Below are 16,303 nucleotides of genomic sequence, written 5' to 3'. Positions count from 1 at the left end.
TCGCTACGGTTCTTGGGGTGGTATTTTTGCCGTCATTCAACACGCTTTTTGCTAGGGTGCGGGGCTTGGATGATTCGCACGCACATGTTCTTTCATTCTCCCTCACCTCTTCAAAGTCAAGTTGTTGGTGCTGTTTTAACAGAAGAGAGCAATTCTTGCCGTTTATTGTGAACCGGTGACAGGCCTACATATTGTCATTTCATTTTGTAATGCCACATTGTCTGTTCTGTTGCTATGTAAATTGTACATTCATTACAATTCGCAGTGGTGACTTGTATATTATCATACTGATGCTCTCTCTCCTTTCTTTTTCATTTCTGTAAATTTTAAATTTTTCTTTTTTTTTCATGAGATCATTAGGGTTGGGGGATTTCCCCCATGTGGATCTGCTCCTGGTAGTGAACTAAGTACCTCTAGGCTTAGAATAGAGAAAGTTGAATCTGTCTGCAGATGAACAAGGGCAGAGAATCTAATGGACAAGGAAATTAAACCGAAATACATGGATATGATTAGTGAAAGGTTCCAAGCAATAGTCAGTAGGCAGGTTCAGGATATAGAAAGGGATGGCATACATGGTTAGTGAAATTATACTTAAGGAAGTGGAAAGGATGGTAAATAAACTCTATTGTCATAAAGCAGCAACAATAGACTAAATTAGACCTGAAATGGTGAAATGGACCAGGAAGGCTGGGATGTAATTGCTTCATGAGTAATAGCATTACGGGTAGCGGGTAGAGATCCTCTTTGAGGCAGCTATACTACAGGGTGTGGCGACCCAGCCAACGTGTGTCCCAGATCACACTGACCCAGTGTGTAGCATCTGGTAAGGGTCCCAGCTCACGGTTTCGAGTGAAGACCTCAAAGACATTTGCAATGTAGAAGATGGATTTCAGTAGAGTGCAGATGATGGAAGAGGCAAACCATTACTCAGGGATTAATAAGAGTACCAGTACACAAAATTAATCTGCTACCCTGTAGATGAAGTAGAGGACTACTAAATGCTAGGGGAAAATACCTCAACTGTTGTAGACCTAGCAAGTCAGCAGAAGAGGAAAATAAAATGGATTGATTTCAAATGTTTTTAAATTTTTGATAAACATCCAAGTTCTTTGAAAACTTTTAAGAAAAAGCAACGTTCACAATCGATAGGGAATCTGCCACCTGGGCAACAGCCCTAAATGCATTGATGATTGATTGATTGATTGATTGATTGATTGATTGATTGATTGATTGATTGATTGATTGATTGATTGATTCAACACAAAAACAAGCATCGGAAAGAATAGTAAAATACAGACTGCAATCAATATTTCTGATACCTTTGGAATTAATGATGACTCTGTAAGGCGTGATGTTCCTCCAAAGTGTACTAGAAGACACATTTTAAAAAGACATAAGGAATCCAATTAAAGAATTGGCACATTGAGAATATTAACTCTGACCAATAAACTCAATGAAATCACTGACATGATGGACCAAAGGCTTCTGAAGATCTCAGGCCTGAGTGAAACAAAATGGAAGTCTTGTGACACAAAAGCATATGGCTATAAACTTGATAAGAGTGGAAATAAGATGACAGCAAGGAATGGTGTGGGAATATTCCTACACCAGGGCACTGACTGTATTTCTGATGTCACCTGTATTAATGAAAGAATAATTAAAGTAAAGGTTTCTTTAAATGAAGAATACCTTACAATTGTTCAGGTCTATGCTCCACAACAAGGCTGTAGTGAAGAAAAAAAGGATAAATTTCCTACAGCAGTTGGAAGACCACATCAATTAGGGGAACCTCATAATAAAATGTGACTGCAATGCCCAGTTAGGAGCAGAAAGTACAGGATATGAAGCAATCATGGGACCATTCAGGTATGGGAGGAGAAATACTGAAGGAGAAATTTTACTTGATCTGTGCTTGAGAAACAAACTCTTAGTCAAAATTACAGAAGAAAGAAAGGTGAAAAGATACAGCTGGGAATGCAAATTAAAATCTCTGATAGATTATGTTATTACGGACATAGATAGTGGAGCTAAAGTGTGAGACATCAAAGTCTTTCCAAGTGAATGTCTTGAAAGTGATCGTCGACTTCTTGTGGCAATTTACAAGTAAGAGAAGGAACCGTAAGGTTAAGGACTAGAAACTAGAGGAATGGTATAAAAAGCAACAATTTCAGGAGAAGATAAAAAATAAACCACCAGTTTCTGAACCAAAAAGTGATACTGAAGAATGGAACAACACGAAGAATGCTTTAGTAAGCTGTGCTATCGAGCTATGTGGTAAAACACATACTAGAGTTAATGTAAAGAGAACTTCATGATGGAACAACCTCGTAAAGGAGGCAATACAGAAGAGAAATGCAACCAGGAGTGACAGGGATAGAGCTAAACTAACAAGTGACTCAGTAACTGAAGAAACTTGAACAAGAGTACAGAGGCAGGAAATTGCAGGTCAAATGAATTGTTTTCCAGGAAAAGGAAAAATGCTGGGATGAATTTACACAGAAATTGGAGGAAGACTCCAAAGGTAATATGAAGATGGTATATGGCATTGTGAAAAGTAAGAAAAATGATAAGGAAGATATTAGAGCTACAGAGACTGCTGATGGACAGATAGCCAGGCATGTGCAAGACATCAGGAATGTCATGAAAGTATACTCTGATAACTTTTAAATGGATCTGTAAACTCAGAAACTGGTGATTGGTCAGGAATAACCAGAGATAATGTACTGATTACTTGGAATGAGGTAAAAAGAGCACTACACCAGATGAAGGGTGGTAAATCAGCTGGAATGGATGAAGTCACAGCTGATACGATCAAAGGACAGTCCGCCTGGTGGCCATGATTGTTAAGGCGTCAAGTCTACAAACCTGTGACACTGTGGTTAGCTCGTTCGAGACCCAATGATTGAAAAAAATTCACCACCAGAACGTTAGCCGGCAGGATATGAGAGGTGGTGATATCGCTGTTGATGGTAATTCGTCCATCGGATGGAGACGTAAAGCTTTCAGCAGATGCCTTGGTGTTATTCCACTAATTTGTTCAAAGTAAACTTGCTGGCTCACCTTGACACTCAATGAAGAGCTCCGCGGTAGGATTTCATCAGGGTCCACCTGCGGCGTGCAGGAACCACACACGAATTAACCACGGCAGCCGCATGCTTTTCGAGCTTGGTCGTGAGGCAAGGGCAGCGAACCAGCGCCAGCAGACACAAAGACGCTGTGCGGACCAACCCTCCCGTCTCACACACTCTCAGTGGTGGTGTCGACTGGTCCAGCTCCACCGAGGTGAAGCTCTTTTCGAGAGATGCGGCGGCGGCCATGGCCGCACGAACTGCGACGCTCCCACCCTTTGAAAGCAATGTCACGTTCAGTTTTAGCAACCAACCCTCAGCCAGGCGTGATCCAGGAACAGAATCCATGGACCACAATGTGCGTTTGAAATGTCGATGATTATGTATCCTGCAGTTCACATGTCGACGCTTAATTTGCTGCGTTCTTTATTGACCCACGAGCCGAGTGATCCACTTTTCAGGGTTGTTTTCTTTCATTTTCTGATCATTCTCTCCACGGTGAGTGGAGGAGAAACAGTCATTTTTATGGGTTTCTTGTCACAGAACTAAGAAGTGTTTCGAGCATGGGCGTTACGTTCATTTAAAACTTGCCCATTGGGCCAAAGTCACAATGGGTCCCTTCGTGTTTTCCCTGCTCCACTGAGTGAGGGAGGTAGGTACCCAATGCCGAACGTTTTAATTGAAGAGACGCGGCCATGCGGACAGCGACACTCTCGCTGTCGATGATGGACAGAGTCGCTGCTTACAGAGTACGTACGGGACTCGCCTGACCTCGCAACAGCGGGCTCGGCAGGAGTCTTGTTCCTCCAAGGAGCCTCGCTGGAGGAGAGAACAGCGCGGGGTGATCCAACTCCTTCTCGAAATGTTTTTTGATGAAACGATTTCGGTAATGATCCTTCCGCAGGTTCACGTTCAGAAATCTTGTTAGGACTTTTACTTCCTCTAAATATTTGAGTTTGGTCATCTTTTCAGACACATTGGAAACTGCGTGAAGCGGATCCCATGCACCGGTCAGAAGATCTCACTAAATCATTCAATCGGTAGTAGGGATGGGCGGTGTGTACAAAGGGCAGGGATGTAATCGATGCAAGCTTATGACTCGCGCTTACTGGGAATTCCTCAGTCTCACGGGGAACAATTGCAAGCCCCAATCCCTAGCACGAATGAGGTTGAACGGGATGCCCGGTCCTTTCGGACTAGGAGGATACGCTGTTGTGTCAGAATTGGTGATAATCTTTCAGAATGGTTTGAGACAACTTGGGGGAGTACAACAGGGAAGTGCTCTTTCATATCTGCTGTTTGTGACAGCCATGGATGTCCTACTGAAGGACTTTGAAAAAGAACAAAATGGAGAGTTAAATGCCTCGGCATTCGCTGATGATGTTTCTATTTGGGGGGAAGCAGAAAAAGAAGTACAAGATCGGTTCAAGAAAAGGGTAATGATTTTAAGATGAAAGTGAGCAAAACGAAAACCGTTGCCAGGAAAATGAACAGAGATAATACTGGTTGCAAAATACACCTTGAAGGACATTCAATATTAATTTATAGGAGTAGGAGTAAGGGATTGGAATCATTCATCAAGGGAAATGTTCAATAAATTTCCAAGTTCTTTGAAAATCTTTAAGAAGAAACTGGGTAAACAATCAACAGGGAATCTGCCACCTCGGGTGACAGCCCTGAATGCCGGTCATTGATGATAAATGACAATACATTACAACAGCTAGTTGCTTTTTTTTGCTAGTTGCTTTTTACGTCGCGCCGACACAGATAGGTCTTATGGCGACGATGGGATAGGAAAGGCCTAGGAATGGGAAGGAAGCGGCCGTGACCTTAGTTAAGGTACAGCCCCAGCATTAAAATGGTGTTAAAATGGGAAACCATGGAAAACCATCTTCAGGGCTGTCGACAGTGGGGTTTGAATTCACTATCTCCCGGATGCAAGTTCGCAGTTGCGTGCTTCTAACCGCATGGCCAACTCACCTGGTTGCATTACAATAGTACAAGTAGACCGTGGGAATGTGGTCTCAACCAAGAGTGGAGCAGGACAAGAAGTACTTAATAGAGTGGCCAATGGATCTAAATTCTATAATCGCACACGTTCCCTGATCTGGGACAAGAATGTACCCCTACAAACCAAGATATCCTTGTATAAATCATATCTTAGTTCCATACTGTCTGACTCGTTAGCCAAATGGTCAGCGTACTGGCCTTCGGTTCAGAGGGTCCTGGGTTCGATTCCCGGCCGGGTCGGGGATTTTAACCTTCATTGGTTAATTCCATTGGCGCGGGGGCTGGGTGTTTGTGCTGTCCCCAACATCCCTGCAACTCACACACCACACATAACACTATCCTCCACCACAATAACACGCAGTTACCTATACATGGCAGATGCCGCCCACCCTCATCGGCGGGTCTGCCTTACAAGGGCTGCACTCGGCTAGAAATAGCCACACGAAATTATTATTAGTTCCATACTCACATATGGCCAAGAAACCTGTACACTGCAGACTATAAACCTTAGTAAACTGCAGGCCTGTGAAACAAAATTACTTAGAAATGCCATGCAGAAAACACTGCAAGATAACCTGAGAAATGATGATGTCAGATCATTTGTAGGAGTGGAGCACCCTCTGGAAAAAATCCAAGGTCTGCAAGACTCAAATGGTTCAGGTATGTAAAGAAAATGCCAGGCACTCGAACACCGCATGCATACATTAAACAGACAGTCGGCGGAAGGAGACCTGTTGGATGACCAAGGAAACGATGGCTGGACCAATTGAAGATAGACAAAGAGGGAAGAGGAGGGGACTAGAGAGTGATCATGCAGTGAGAGACCTATATGAACAGACAATGCTGGAGAGAGAGCTTGTTCAACACCATCCTATCCGGTAAACTGGAAGGATTACTTGATGATGAATAATAGCATTAGTTTAGAATGTTAGTGAGGTACGGGTACTTTCTGATAGGTGCAATTACTCTTTTCATCCAATCTATAAGCGAGGCAACAGGAAGGATTGCAACAACTATATTTCATTGATCAGTTTATCAGGCTAGTCTGACTCCTTGGCTAAATGTTCAGCATTGAGGCCTTCAGTTCAGAGGGTCTCAGGTTTGATTCCTGGCCGGGTCAGGGATTTTAATCGCATCTGATGAATTATTCTGGCTCGGGGACTGGTTGTCTGTGTTTGTCCCAACACTCTCCTCTTCATATTCAGACAGCACACCATACTACCAACCACCAGAGAAACATGCAATAATGATTACTTACCTCCACATAGGGTTGGCATCAGGAAGGGCACCCAGCAGTAAAAGAGGGCCAAATCTACATGTGCAACACAGTTCACACCCGCGACCCTACAGGTGTGGGAAAAGCTGTAGAAGAAGAAGAAGAAGAAGAAGAAGAAGAAGAAGAAGAAGAAGACCAGGCTAGATGTTCACTAGCATTTTAGAAAGGAGGATACGATCTATGGTTGAAATTCAGTGTGGTTTCAGACCACGGAGGGGCTGTCAGGATCAGATTTTCAGTATGCACCAGATAATTGAAAAATGCTACGAGAGGAATAGACAGTTGTGTTTTTTTGATCTAGAAAGGGCATATGGGGTAAAAGATGTTAGCCATACTGAGGGATTATGGGATTAAGGGTAGATTATTAAAAGTAATCAAAGATATTTTTGTTGATATTTGGGCTACAGTGAGAACTGATAGTAGGATGAATTCTTGGCTCAAAGAACTTACAGGTGTTAGACAAGGCTGTATTTTTTCACCTTTGTTGCTCATAGTTTACACGGATCATTTACTGAAAGCTAAAAAGTGGCAGGGAGACATTCAGTTAGGTGGAAATGTAGTAAGGCGTATGCTAATGACTTGGTCTTAATGGCAGATTGTGCTGAAAGCCTGCAATCCAATATCTTGGAATTTGAAAATAGGTGCAGTGAGTATGATATAAAAATTGGCCTTTCCAAGACTATAGTGATGTCAGTAGGGAAGATACCTAAGAGAACTGAACGTCAAGTTGGGCATACAAAACTGGAACGGGTAGATCACTTCAAGTATTTAGGATGTGTATTTTCCAGGATGGTAGTATTGTACAGTAAGTGAGACTGAATGAAGGTGCAGCAAAGCCAATGAAGTGAGCTCACAGTTGCGATCAATAGTATTCTGTAAGGGGGAAGAAACTATCTTTACACTGTTCTCCTACCACCTGCGAGTTTTGGTCTATGATAAAGTTTCTTACCGCGCAAAACATAGTGCCGACCGAGAGTCAGCGTCAGCTCTGTCAGGTCTATGGGCTGAAGGTCATGAGTAAACAGATGGTGCACCGCTGGTATAGGCACTTTGGTAAAAGTCATCAAAATGCCAGCCCTCAGATTCAGGTAAAATCCCTGACCTGCCCAGGAACTGAACCTGGGGCCTCCAGGTAAGAGGCAGGCATGCTATCCCTACACCGTGGGGTCGGCTACTAGACATCATGGAAGGTTGAATTTCTCTAGCAGTCTACTGCATTGAAGCACAGAAAAGCTGACAAAAACTCGACTGGTATAGAAGTGGCATCACTCCTGCGCCACTGCTGTCTCCCGGCTACCTGGCACGGCTCTCTCCCGCCTGCTACAGCAGTCCACCAGAGTGAAAAAGTTAAATCTCTTGTATGATCAATGTAGATGTTGTTGGCAGCCTGAAGTTTTTGGCAGAAATTCATATGTTGAAGGAACCAAGAAGCCTAGACCTTTATGTTTTTTCTCAGTGTAAAGCATACTGTCAGAAGTCTCTGTTGAAAGGTGCAAAATTTCAATCAAGGAACTTCTTATCGGAATATCAATGTCCAAGAGAAATTTAATTAGGATTTTATGCAGCTATGCAGTGTGGTAAATGTATAATAAAGTTACAAGCTCTCTTACATGTCACATTTCATACATTTAGATTCATACTAGGCCCTATATGTTTTTAGACTAACACCCCTTCCTACTAAGACCGTATATGTATTAGTATCGATGTTGTGTCGATATTCTTAATGGGTTAATATTCTTATTTTACAACAAGAGAGTTGAAAATGCAAGTGCTCTTGAGACTGACCCAAATTCTCTGCTATTTAGATGACTGTGTTAACCATTCTGCATGACGAGCAGTGCACAAGACAAACTCATTGCAATTTTTGATGTTGAATTTAGGCAGTTTCTATCATTGGCCAACAGAGAGCACTCTGGATAATGTCACATAGTTTCATTGTTATCCAGTCATTAACTAGCAGGTATCTACAAAGTTAATTAGGGTGGTTGCAAACAGCATATAGTTGTGGTAGCTAATTCATGTTAAATGTTCCTCTATATCCTTTATGTGTGTTGTTGTTTGCAGAAGATGACCCTTAATTGATAGATGCTTTAATTTGGGATGTTTTGAGGAAGAATGCCTTGTGAGACAACCTAGAGACTGCCTGAATGCAGCATGTCCTATGATTCCGGACTGTCCTTGAATTCAAGGTATCGGTATATCTTAGCTATTACAAAAGATGTAAGTTTACGTGACAGAGATACTTATACACTGGACATCAATGTAATATTATTTTATTTATATGTAGTAATGTCATCCATCTTTAATTTAATGGGATATTTTATATACCAGTAACTGGTTGTTAAAAGTATGTAAATTCTGTTGAACCTGTGTTATATGCAGGCCTATATTGAGGTGAAGAGCAGATTTTACATATAACTAAGAAATTACTTACAAATCAAGTTTTGATATTATGTTAAATAATTATTAAAATAATTTTCTCTATTTTCAGTGATGAGAATAAAGAAGGGTTAGTTCAGAGATATAAGTTAACATTCCTTTTACCTACGATTCCTTTAATATAGGTATGAGGTTTGCAATATTATTAACAGGGGCATAGCCAGTGGGGGTTACTGGGGGTTAGAACCCCCATGGAAGTTTTACAAAAATAAACATAAACCGACAATAAACTAAATAAACATTCAGAGACATGATTGTAGAACCAACAGATCTGTAAATCACTTGTATAAGTGTCCTTGTAATGACAAGTCATTCATGGACCTTCATTGCGTTCTACCATCATTTTATAACTACAACCCCCCTCATCAGCCGACCCTGGCTACGCTACTGATCATTAATGAATGCATTGACATTGAACTAGAAAACTAGACTTATAGTATTATATAGAGCCTATACAGGAGAAGAAGCATGGAGTGAAATCCGTGAGAGGCTTCAGTTGGAAAATGATTATATTGGCAGGACTGACCACAAGTACAAAATTAGAAGGAATTTTAGCAGAAGCGATTGGGGTAAATTTTCATTCATCGGGAAGGGTGTGAAGGAGTGGAACAGTTTACCAGGGTTAGTGTTTGATCCTTTTCCAAAATCTGTACAGATATTCAAGAAGAGAATAAACAGCAACAGAGAAAATAAATGAAATGTTAGAGGGCATTCGACCAGTGCAGGATATTGTAAATAAAAAATGTGTGTGGTTAAATTAATTCATTCCCTGGTCCATGGAGTTTGGACAGCCCAAGTAGGGGACTGCCTGTAGGAGTGAAGTACAGTGGGGACTTCGAGGGCCCTGGGACCGCTACGGTAGCTGTGAAGGCCCTTCAGGAACTCTGAAAAGTGGTGGCAAAAGGGGCTTTGGTTAAGAAACAGCAGGTCGATATGCTACTTAGGTTCCAAAATGGATAAAATATAAATATGTAAATACAATGTTAATTTTAATCTTATAAAAGTTGTATAGTATTATTTGAAGTAATTTCACGTACTGTATGTGAGTTGACTATGTTTGTAAGTACAGGAGATATTATAAGTAGAATTTTGTAAACAATATAAATTTATTAAGGATGATGTGTGTGTTTAATAGAAAAAATTATTAGCATAAATTGTATAATATTGTATTCTAGGAAACTTTTCTTCGTCTTTTGTTAATTTAAAATTTAGTGCTTAACAATAATGTATTTTAGTGTACCATTTGCCACCAAGGTAGACACCTCATTTGCAAATAAAGAGATTTTGATTTGATTTGATTTGATTTGATTTGATTTGAACATCACAATAACTGCTACACTTTTAAGTTTAATATTAATAGGAGCATTTCATTTTAAATTTCTTTTCATTTGAGCAAGGAAATGTGCATAATATTATTGCCACTGTAAAAAGTCGTGAATTAGTGTTGAAGTTAGTTAGAAAAATTATACCAGAGTAGCCCATTGTACGTTATATGAGAAGAGACCTCCATTTGCAAAGATATTGAAGACACTAGTGTCAGTAAGCAATCGGATTAACAGATGGGAATAATTTTGATACTGAAGACATGCCTGGCAGTGAGAGGCTAGATTTATCAGAGGTGGTAAATTTTGATACCTATGTACAATTTGATGAGACCAGCTTACCCTACATGTGAAGACTTACAGTACAAAGTGATTATTTTTGATGTCTGTCAACATGACACTGCTCAAAAGGATGTAGCAGTTACAAACAATGACAGTTCTAGCGATGGGGAAGATGACTTGAAACTTCAAACACCCAAACTCAGTGACGTGCTAAATGCAGTGGATGTTTGTAGGCGTTTGACAGTTGTAAATGTTTTGAAGATGATATTTAGTTTTATTTCTGGAAGAACCTCTTCTTTCCAGTGCTACACCATGACTTTGTCCACAGACTTGGACTCACTGCAAACAGTTCTCTTGGTGATTCCATGACGATCTTGAAATCCTTGCAGGCATCCTGCTGAAACTTTAAAATATTCAGTGATGTTCATCATTTAACTAGATCTATTGCCTTAATTTTCAACATGCAACCACTGACTGGGAGATTTGCAGCACATTTTTGCCAAAACCATGTAAAGAGAGCCTTTTCCAAATCTATATATCTTCACTGATGTTGACGGCTACGTTTGGTTGGTTTTCACCCTATTTTAAAAATGAATCTAAAATAGCATTTCTTTTACTAATGACTGTGCAAAGTGTGGTATAAGCAATTCCTAAATCTCAAACTATATCAATTTTAGTTATATGTGGATTATTTTCCACTTTGTATAAATTGTAGTTTCTCATCCAGTGTGTAACTTTTCCCTTTCTGTTCTCCATGGCCAACTGACAGCAATATACAATTTCTATTGATAGAACCACAATTTTTATTACTCAGTATGGCATATGTCAGATGTCAGCATCATTTTAATGACTCATTTAAATAACTTGCTTACAGTTAAAATGGAAGCATGTGTGTCTTGTAATCTTTCTACTTTAGCTTTGTGCCACAAAGTCACTTATCATGACCTTTGTTTCATCACCATCACCGCACTGAACAAAACCCCTCCGATATCTGCAGTTTAAGTCCTGCCGCCAATAAAGCCGACTCCAATGTATCACATTTCTCTTTAACCTGTGTTTTGATCACAGAAAATGCATATGTCAGCGACATTATTTTAACCTGTTAAATGCACAGATCTTGATTTAGCACAGGCCAGTATCAATGCTGTTAACGTGGCCAAATACTGGACCGATATTTTGTAAATAACTGTATAATTTTGTGTAAATGTTGTAATTTCATGTATTTTATTTATTTTTGTAGTATGCATTTATAATCTATATTGTGTTACTGACACAAATAAATGATAATATTCATAATAATAATAATAATAATAATAATAATAATAATAATAATAATAATCATCATCATCATTTCCCTTTATCCAGTTGTAGCCGGGTAGGGGCAAATATGGTTCCTCTCCACTTTCTTCGGTCTTTCCACCACTCCTCCTCCAACGCTGTGTCCCAGTCCAGCTTTCTTTCTATAATGCTGCGTTGGATGGTATCCTTCCATCTCAATCGTGGTCGTCCACGGCCTCTCCTTCCTTGGATTTGCATTTCCATCACCTTTTTTGGCATTCTTTCGTTGCTCATTCGCTTTATGTGCCCAAACCATCTTAGTCGGCTCTTCTCTATTCTATCATTCATTTTTTCCACTCCAATTTCTTCCCGGATTTTCTCATTCCTTATTTTGTCTCTTCTACTCTTCTGTATCATAGTCCTCCAGAATTTCATTTCAGCTGCCTGTATTCGACTCTTATCCTTCTTTGTCATTGTCCAAGTTTCTGCTCCGTAAGTTGTTATGGGTACGTAATACATCTTGTACATAGTATCCTTTGCTTCCATTGGCACATCTTTGTCCCAGAACATATTTCTTACACTATGATAGAAACAACTTCCAGCTTGAATCCTTTTACTAATCTCAGCATCCAGTCGAGCATTCTCCATTAATTCACTCCCCAGGTATTTAAACGTTTCCACTACTTCCAGGGGCTTGTCTGCAAGTCTAATCTGACCTTTCCCTTCTTTCTCCCCTCTAGTCATAACAAGAGTTTTACTATTTTCTACACTTATTTTCAATCCACATTCTTCAATCTTCCCATTCTCCACATTCAACTGTTCTTGAACCTTCCTGTCATCTTCTCCCCAAATCACAATATCATCTGCAAATAACATCATGTTCATTTCTCTTCCTCCATATGCTGCTTTTGCTGTTCTCATGATGTCATCCATTACTGTTGTAAACAGGATTGGTGATAGAACACTTCCCTGTCTCAGCCCACTAGTTATTTTGAACCAACTTGTCCTGCCAACTTGTGTTTGCACGCAACTACAACATTCCTTATACAATGCCATGATCATTTTTATTAATCCCTGTCCAATTTCTTTTTGCACCAGACTGTCCCAAACTTTCGTCCTAGGGACACTGTCATATGCCTTTTCAATATCAATAAATGCCATCACCATATCATTCCCGTACTCCCAATGCTTTTCCATTAGTTGTCTCATAATGAAAATGGGTTCTATTGTTGACCTTCCACTTCTGAAACCAAACTGATTTTCCTGTATCTGCTTCTCAACCCTCAACCTTATTCTACTTTCCAGTATCCTTTCCATTATCTTAGCAACATGGGATATTAGAGTAATTCCCCTGTAGTTCTTCAAAACTTTCTTATCACCTTTCTTGAAAATTGGGATGATTATTCCTTTTTGCCAATCCTCAGGGACCTCCTTATTCTCCCAGACATTCCTGAGAACCCAATATGTCCACTGCAGGCCTACAGCTCCAGCTGCCTTTATCATCTCCACTGAAATTTCATCTATTCCAGCAGTTTTTCCATTCTTCATCTTTCTTACTGCCATTTCAATTTCATTCATTGTAATTTCTTTATCCATTTCTTCGTCAACTAATTGCCTTTCCTGGTCGTCCATTGAATGACTGTCATCCGTTCCTATGTTCAGCAGCTTCTGAAAATACTCTCTCCATCTATTTCTTATTTCTTCAGGCTTTGTTAAAATTATGCCACCTTCATCCTTCACAAATCTGGTGTTTACTTGATCTCTCTTTTTGTTTCTTAAGATACCATACAGTAATTTCTTGCTGCCCTGCATATCATCTCTCAATGTCTGTGTAAATAAGGCCCAGGTTTTCCTCTTTTCTTCCTCCACTACTTTCTTGGCCAAATTCTTTGCCTCCACATATTTTCTTCTACTTTCTTCAGTCTTAGATGTTTTCCATGCTTTCCCTGCCATTTTCTTTTCCTTCACTTTAATCTTTACCCTATCATTCCACCAGTGTGTTTCTTTGTCTTTCACATTTCCTGATGTTCTACCACACACCTTTTCTGCACATCCAACCAGTGCTTCCTTAAATCTTTTCCATTCCTCTTCAACATTCCCCACCTCTGTCCTGGGTACCAAGGGTATTATTTCCCTTTGAAATTCTTCTTGTATGCTTTTCTCCTTCAACTTCCATACTTTAATTCTTTTCTATCTTCTTAATTGGGGTTTTTCAATCTTTCCAACTTTCAATTTTCCTATCACAACTCTATGATCTCCACCAAAGGCTTCTTCAGGCATGGCTGTTACATCTACAAGGTTCTTCCGGTGTTCTTTCTCTATGATTATATAATCAATCATGGTCTTTGTTCATCTGTCTCCCCAGCCATACCTTGTAATCTTCTGACTGTTCTTCTTCCTAAACCAGGTGTTTCCAACAATCATTTGATTCCTCATGCAAAAATCCACCAACAACTCGCCTTCTTGATTTACATTTCCATATCCAAAGGGCCCTACAACATCTTCCTTTCCTTGTTTTCCATTCCAACTTGTGCATTTAGATCTCCCATCAATAGTACTTCCTTATCTTCTATCTGTCTCTCCACTTCCTCTAAGAAGTCCTCTAGATGTTCATCTATGCAACCAGTTTGTGGGGCATACAACTGAAATAGATCTTTCACGCCATTTTCAAACTGGAGTCTCATCATCATCATCCTATCACTGACGTCAAAATCAAAATCTCTTTATTTGCAAATGAGGTGTCTACCTCGGTGGCAAATGGTACACTAAAATACATTATTGTCAAGCACTAAATATTAAATTAACAAGAGAAGAAAATTTTTCCTATAATACAATATTATACAATTTATGCTAACAATGTTTTCTATTAAACACACAGCTCATCCTTAATAAATTTATATTGTTTACAAAATTCTACTTATAATATCTCCTGTACTACTTACAAATATAGTCAACTGATATACAGTATGTGGAATTACTTCAAATGATACTATACAACTGGTATAACATTAATATTTACATTGCATTTATTTATTTACTTTTTTTTTTACCCATTCTGGATCCTAAGTAGCATAATGACCTGCTGCGTCTTAACCAGAGCCCCTTTTGCCACCACTTTTCAGAGTTCCTGAAGGGCCTTCACAGCTACCGTAGCGGTCCCAGGGCCCTCGAAGTCCCCACTGTACTTCACCCCTACAGGCAGTCCCCTACTTTGGCTGTCCAAACTCCTTAGACCAGGGGATGGAATTAATTTATTCACACACATTTTTTTATTTAAAATAACCTGCACTGGTCAAATGCCCTCTAACACTTCATTTATTTTCTCTGTTGCTGTTTATTCTCTTCTTGAATATCTGTACAGATTTTGGAAAAGGATCAAACACTACCCCTGGTAAACTGTTCCACTCCTTCACACCCTTCCCAATGAATGAAAATTTACCCCAATCGCTTCCGCTAAAATTCCTTCTAATTTTATATTTGTGGTCAGTCCTGCCGATATAATTATTTTCCAACTGAAGCCTCTCACGGATATCTCCCCATGCTTCTTCTCCTGTATAGGCTCTATATAATCCTATAAGTCTAGTTTTCTCCCTTCTCTTACTTAAAGTTTCCCACCCAAGTTCCTTTAACATTTCTGATACACTACTCTTTCTCCTGAAATCCCCTGTTACAAATCTTGCTGCTTTCCTCTGCACACTATCTATTTCTTTTATTAGGTATTCTTGGTGAGGATCCCAAACACTGTTTGCATATTCCAATAATGGACGAACCATACTCAAGTAACTTTTTTCTTTTAATTCTTTGTTGCATCCTTTAAGTAGCCTCATTATGACATGTAATGATCTGTATGCTTTCCCAACAATGTCATCAATATGACCCTTCCAGTGCAAATTACTTTCAAATCTCACACCTAAGTATTTGCACTTGCCATCTTTTGGGATAACTACCTCATCCAAAGTATATTCAAATTCAGTTTTAAAGCTCCTGTTTGTAAAAGTTGTAACAGTTGATTTGCCTCCATTAACCTTCATATTATTTTCTTCAACCCATTGTTGGATACTTGCAAGGTCCCTTTGTAATTCTGAACAATCCTCAATGTTGTTTATTTCTCTATAAACAATTATGTCATCTGCATACAATCTTATTTTTGATGTTATATTGTTCCCTAAATCATTTGCGTATATTAAGAAAAGTAACGGACCAATTATACTACCCTGTGCAATTCCCTTCCAAACTTTCTCTTCCTGAGATACATTATTTCCTACTTTGACTTTCTGAACCCTTGAATTTAGAAATGCTTTTATCCAATGTGTAACCCTTACGTCCAATCCTATTCCCTCCAATTTCTTTAATAATATTCCATGTTCCACTCTATCAAAGGCTTTGGAAAGATCTATGGCTATGCAATCTAATTGACCTCCTGAATCCAACTGATCTGATATGTCCTGCTGAAATCCCACCAGTTGTGCCTCACAAGAAAATTTCTTTCTAAATCCATACTGGCTCCTCATGAACCAATTTTTATCATCACATATCCCTCTGATGTACTTCGATATTAAACTCTCCAGAATTTTACAAACTATACTGGTCAGGCTGATTGGTCTGTAGTTCTCTGGTTTCCTTTTATC

The 16,303-nt window shown here is 39.5% G+C and overlaps 1 pseudogene; it reads right to left on the bottom strand.

Annotated features, from left to right (window-relative positions):
* Nucleotides 1-3,378: 3,378 nt before the first annotated feature.
* On the bottom strand, nt 3,379-3,533 carry LOC137498662 (5.8S ribosomal RNA; annotated as a pseudogene).
* Between the last annotated feature and the right edge of the window lie 12,770 nt (nt 3,534-16,303).

Source organism: Anabrus simplex, chromosome 2, assembly GCF_040414725.1.
Source record: "Anabrus simplex isolate iqAnaSimp1 chromosome 2, ASM4041472v1, whole genome shotgun sequence".
Classification (NCBI taxonomy): Eukaryota; Metazoa; Arthropoda; class Insecta; order Orthoptera; family Tettigoniidae; genus Anabrus; species Anabrus simplex.
Note: the sequence above shows the minus strand (reverse complement) of the source record. Positions and strands in the feature narration are given on the sequence as shown.